Source organism: Poecile atricapillus, chromosome 1, assembly GCF_030490865.1.
Source record: "Poecile atricapillus isolate bPoeAtr1 chromosome 1, bPoeAtr1.hap1, whole genome shotgun sequence".
NCBI classification, from domain to species: Eukaryota; Metazoa; Chordata; class Aves; order Passeriformes; family Paridae; genus Poecile; species Poecile atricapillus.
The window spans coordinates 53029386-53034901 of record NC_081249.1 but is presented as its reverse complement, the minus strand read 5'-3'; the positions used below and the strand labels follow the sequence as shown (position 1 = coordinate 53034901).

At 34.7% G+C, this 5516-nt stretch overlaps 1 long non-coding RNA gene across 1 annotated transcript; it reads right to left on the bottom strand.

Annotated features, from left to right (window-relative positions):
* Window positions 1-679: 679 nt before the first annotated feature.
* Window positions 680-1286, bottom strand: LOC131574753 (uncharacterized). Its single transcript, XR_009276571.1, has 3 exons — window positions 1178-1286; window positions 1014-1096; window positions 680-911 (listed from the first exon to the last, which is right to left on the bottom strand). It is a non-coding gene; the product is annotated as an uncharacterized LOC131574753 (long non-coding RNA).
* Window positions 1287-5516: the final 4230 nt, after the last annotated feature.

The window sequence follows — 5516 nt, the reverse complement described above, 5'->3', positions numbered from 1 at the left end:
CTACCAGTTTTCCTGCAATATTTTAAGTGAAAGGGGTTTTTTTGTTGTTGTTTTTATTTTTATTTTTTTTTGTCAGGAGCAGATAAGAGCTGGTAATGTTTTATTTTGATGAAGGCAAGATGCTCAATATCCTCTGTCAGGAAGCCTGTTTTATTCTTGATTGTGGCAATGAGCTATATTACTGAGGAAATGCTCTGTCCTTATACATTTGTAGATAGATGACTTTAGATAATAGCAGGCTATCTGAGTGAAAGGTTAACAGAACTGTCTGTGTAACAGGTAGTGCAATTCTCATTCACTTAGTAAGTGGCTCAGGAAGTTGTCTGTCTACTGAGAAAAAGACTCATCTGGCCTCTTAAGAGTAAGAGAAATTTCAAGGAGTAATGTGGATTAATTATCAGGAAAATACTTACTCTTCTGGCTGATGAAAAGTTAAGATGAAAAAGGAAGAAACCTGAAAAATATCAGGAATGCAATTCATATGCATATGCTTGAGACTTTTAAAATTTTACATAAAGTATTTGAATGTTTCTGCTCAGCTCCATTGGCTGGTTTTCACAAAATGCTAGATATGTTCAATCACATACTTTCTGCTTGTTGTATTTTTATTATTTCTTTAAGGAAAGATAAAAGACATTTTTTTTTCCATTGTTGCACTGTTGAGATCTTAAATGGGAAATTGAGAAGATTTTTAATATTAAAAGTATGTACATTTTGCTTGACACACAGTAGAAGCAGTGGCTGCTTCTTACCTAATGAAATTCTCCAATACGGACAAAACAAAGCAGACGTCCCCTCTGCTTGGGGAAGACAATATAAGAGAGGAAAAAATTAATTAATTTAAACTGTGATGCTAACAAAGCCTCCTCTCTTCTGTGAAACCCATAACTCTTTCCTTTGAAAATAAACGTCTTCCTCTGAAATTTGAAGAGTATATTATATTAATTTTTGTAGTGTAGACAGCTCAATGAGTCAGTATGGGTGAGATTCAGGACAAAGATAAAACAAGTTACACTTTCATTTAGGTGCCTGTCACCATTCCAGATGTTTGAGAGTAGTAGAGACATCCCAGTAGAAAAAGCAGCGTGATACACAACTGGAAAACAGGTGTAGTTTGTGAGGACAAAAATCTCAGGTGGTATTACACACTGATACGTAGCAAATGAGCCACAGGTACCTGAATTCCTTTTGCAGCGAGTGGTTGGCTGAAGGCTTGGTACAGTTGCCTGAGGTATTCTAAAGTTGCGTCTGACCTTCAGGGGCTGATTTAGGGTATCACTGACCTCTTAATGGGTCGGTTTTTTAACCAAAAAAAGAGAAAAAAGTAGCTCATTATGGGTTCTGGTAAAATGTATTTAACTAGCTTCATAACCGTGCAATTAAGTCAAGTTTTATATTGACCCTGTGGTCTTCTAGAGCAGTGATTGAAGGCAACTCACTGTCAAAGAAGTTCATAATCAATGTGGTTATGTGATATGAACATTATGTAAGCATCATTCCTGCTTTTTATGTTTTATATAAAAATGTGTATGTATATTCATGGTAGTTACAAACAATTATATGAAAGAGCAAGAAATTATGTCTTCAAGTAATTAATATCTCCTTAGGAGAATAAAACCAAATATACAGTAGTCCTCCAAGACTCATAAAATTTCGTCTTTTCTAGAGGAAACTGCTCCTCAGACGTTGACTTAGGAAATAAAAAATTACATCAATACTGCAATCAGAAAATTAAAGCCTAACGTACGATAAGGAAATTTATTTGATATGTTTTATTTCTTTTTATTCTCTGTTAATAATGCCTTCTATTTTCTAATGACTGTGCTAAACTATTAGTACTCTATTAATAGAATTCATTGAATAATTCTAACAAGTCTTTGAAACATTTTATGATTAAGTTATTAAAGAAATACAGTTAGCTTTAAATGCAATTGGTTAACTCTCTGGTAATTTATTAATGTTTGAAGAAGAAATATCTAGGATATTTTATAAACAGTTTATAAGTCCCTGTTTTCTGGAAGTGTTGAGGAAAAGCAAGAGATTAACAAGGAATATGGTGAATTATATTATTTATGTGACTATTTAGATGATCTTGGACAATATTTTAGCTTTAACAGAAGGCTGAGTAGACTTCAACTTTTTCCTTTTTCGGATCAGACTGGGTGCATATTGGGTGACAAAGGTTTTCCCCATCCACTGTGTTTCCAAGTTTAAAAAGTATTCTAAAATGTATTGAGCTGCATTTATTCTCTGGGGACACACCTGCCTCTACCTGATTAAAATATTGAGTGTATTTGTAAAGAAATGTCAAGACTCTATCAGTTTCAACTGATATGGTGATGGTATTAATGGCCATTTTAGGACATTGATTAATCTTCCATTTTTAAAGCACTTTCCCCTCTCCCCAGTCCAATACATGCATCCCTGTCCCTTCCTGAGGACAATGAAAAAGATGCTGGGTTACTTGTTTCAGCTCTATAGTTCTCTCTACATTTTTCACAAACAGAAATGCATACAATTAAATTAAAAACTACACACTGTCCAGATCCAGTAGTTTGTTTGGTATAAGAAACCCTGCTAAAGATAATTAACCCAAAAGTTTAAAGGAAGAAAGAACATACAAACAATCTTAAGGAAAATGCTCTTAAAAGTGAATAAGCAAAGAATAAACTGTACATAATTAATTACTTTACAGCTGTTTGCTTCAAATGTTCTTTTAATATATTCAAAATAGTTTGAAAATACGGTCTTCTGAGGAAATGATAAGACTTAATGAATGGAATTACTCTCAAAGGGAACTAGTGTTCAGGTCTGACATTTTATTAGAGAGCTGAGATTAACTTCTGACAAAAAAGAAATGGACAGAAGCAGGGATTAAAGTATAGGGTAACATTGACAGAAAAATGTAGATAGACATACATAAGACCATTTAAAACTTCAAATGAGACCCATATTTATTTACAGTGTAGTTTATATATACTGAAAACATTAAGGGGTTTCACATTGGTCTGGAAAGAGAAAAAATTAAAATTTATTACTGCCTGCAAAATGAGAGGAGAATATTATCATATCTGTGTTATTCAACTTTGCTAACAATGAGGAAGAGAAGGTATATAGCAAGGAGGTGTCTGCCTTCTCTGTATGCATTTAGAGACAGTGATGAATGAACAGTGTATTCTGTGTTTCTGTTTGGATGGAAAAATCATCTTAGATCATTGTTATTTACTCTGTGGACACCTGGAGAATAGGTCAAAGCAAAGTCATCCACTAGTTCTCCTAGTAGAACAGGGTGTCATTTCTACTTCCATAAATAGCTTTGATCCGTGGCTCAAACCTCTTGTGAAATGAATCAGAGCTTTGTATTTTAAATGTCACTAAAAAATGTCAGCCCCCCAACCCAATCTTCCTTCTTTCCAGTCCAGCATAAGGTACAGATTCAAACAAGATCTATTCAAAGATACCCAACCTCAAAACAGGCTCTCATCTTTCCAGTTGTCCAGCTAATCCACTGAATCTGGACATCATCTTTAAATTTGCTATTCAAGATAGCAGCACAGTCCCAGCTGTGCATGGGGTGTGGTAAAATCCCCCTTGTAAGGAATTTCTATGTAAATAAAGATTTTTCGTCTGGGGCTTTGATATACCATTTTCACAGGATCAGTCTCTGAAACAAAAATAAAAACCAGGGCTTGTCTAAATTTTATTCATCTGCCTATTATCTGTACAGCCTGTCTAATCAGTTAGAATTTACCAGATACAGTCACTTCTGGGAAAAATCATATTCCTGCTCTAAAGAGCAATATCTTCTGAGAGCATTTATTTTTTTATCACTTGTGGGAGAGGAGGAGTAGTGAGGGAAAGCAGCAGCTGCTGCAGATAACACACAAGAAATAAGACACCATGCAGAGGTAGTAGCTAGCTCTGTTTGGTGGCCCTGCTTGGTAAAGTACATACTTCTGGCTTGATACACTCCAGCTTACCTCTTTATTGCTCAGTAGGGTGCACAGCCTTCCAACTGAGAGCTGCAGTAGAATGGCCTTAGCAGTCAGCACAAGATGCTGACAAAAATGTTGAGTTTAGGCCTCCTTGAACTGGTAGTCCTCTCCAAGTGAGATCTGTGATAGTTCAGGCTCTGTTTTTCCATAATTTTATCTCTCCTTTCTCTTGATTTGTCATAGATGGGTGTTTTCTTCCATATTCTTTGTTAGTTTTCCCTTCGTAATCCATCCAAAATATTTACAGCATCTTTCCATGAAAATATAAAAAAAAAAAAATGACAGCAGTGAAAATCAGGTTGGATGTTCCCTAGTGAATGAACTGTAAGCATTGACTCTGCTCCAAACATTAACAGTGACTGCTTAAAACTGTATTAAAAACCCCAAAAAAACAATACTATAGTCAGAAAAAGAAAAGCCCTCGTCCTATTCCTTGAGGAGAAAATCTATACAATGTTAGGTGAGTGCAACAGAGTAATTATTAAACCAAAAGAAAAAAAAGACTGTAGCAAGCCTGGTCAGCAGAGACTACATAAATGAGTCTAACAGGGAGTTCTCGAACATGATTCATCAGAAGGAACTTATGGCTCCACAAGTTTTTCATCCTGGAACTCAGATATAAAATAAAAATCCTTCTCTGAAAACTTCTGCAAAAAAGCACAAGTACATTTCAAATGCTTCCCATGAGCCACTAAAGGAGGAAAGAAACAACTCAGCGGGAGTTGTTACAAATAGTCATGATATTCTAACCCTTCTAACCCTTCAGGATTTATAAAAATACATCTTTCTCTCAGGTAGGTATATTTCCCAACATCTAAGTTCCCAACTTCCCAACATAAACCAACAGCTTGGTCCCAGGAAGAGTTATCCTGTATACCAATAACTCATCCCAGAGTGGCATAATGACATGTCTTAAATGCCATTAAGAGTATGGTCAGTTCTCACAATCCAGGATCAAACATACTGCCCTGTTTATATGAAGTATTTCTTATTCCTTCATAGAAAGGAAATACATGGCTGAAAAAACTAGTTTTGCTCTCTAATAAAATCACAAATCATAGTTGTCACAATAAACTTTTTTTGTCAAAACAACCAAATTGTGTAGATCAATAGGTCTTAGGATAAATCTAAAAATTTGGTTCAAATTAAGGAACTGGACTAAAAGCAGTAATTCTTCCAGAATATGAGAATCTTGGACTCTGGAAAGATGCTGGTTTTATATAATATTGTGTTTTTCCAGTGACTTCCTGCACATTTCTTATGATTCACAAGTTATTATTTCATCAGTTTCATTGTTTCTAACCATTAATTTTCTTACTAATTTTCTGCACTATAGGTGCTAAAAGTCTTTTTACATGTAAAATGCTTTTGGCAAGATGAAATCATTTACCTCTCATTTTTTACTTTTATCTATGTATTTGTTTCATATTTGTGGTTCAGAGCTTATGGGATACCTCATCAAGTTTATATAAGCATTTTAAGTTTTGTTTCTGCCTTGAATGTACTAACTTACATTACTTT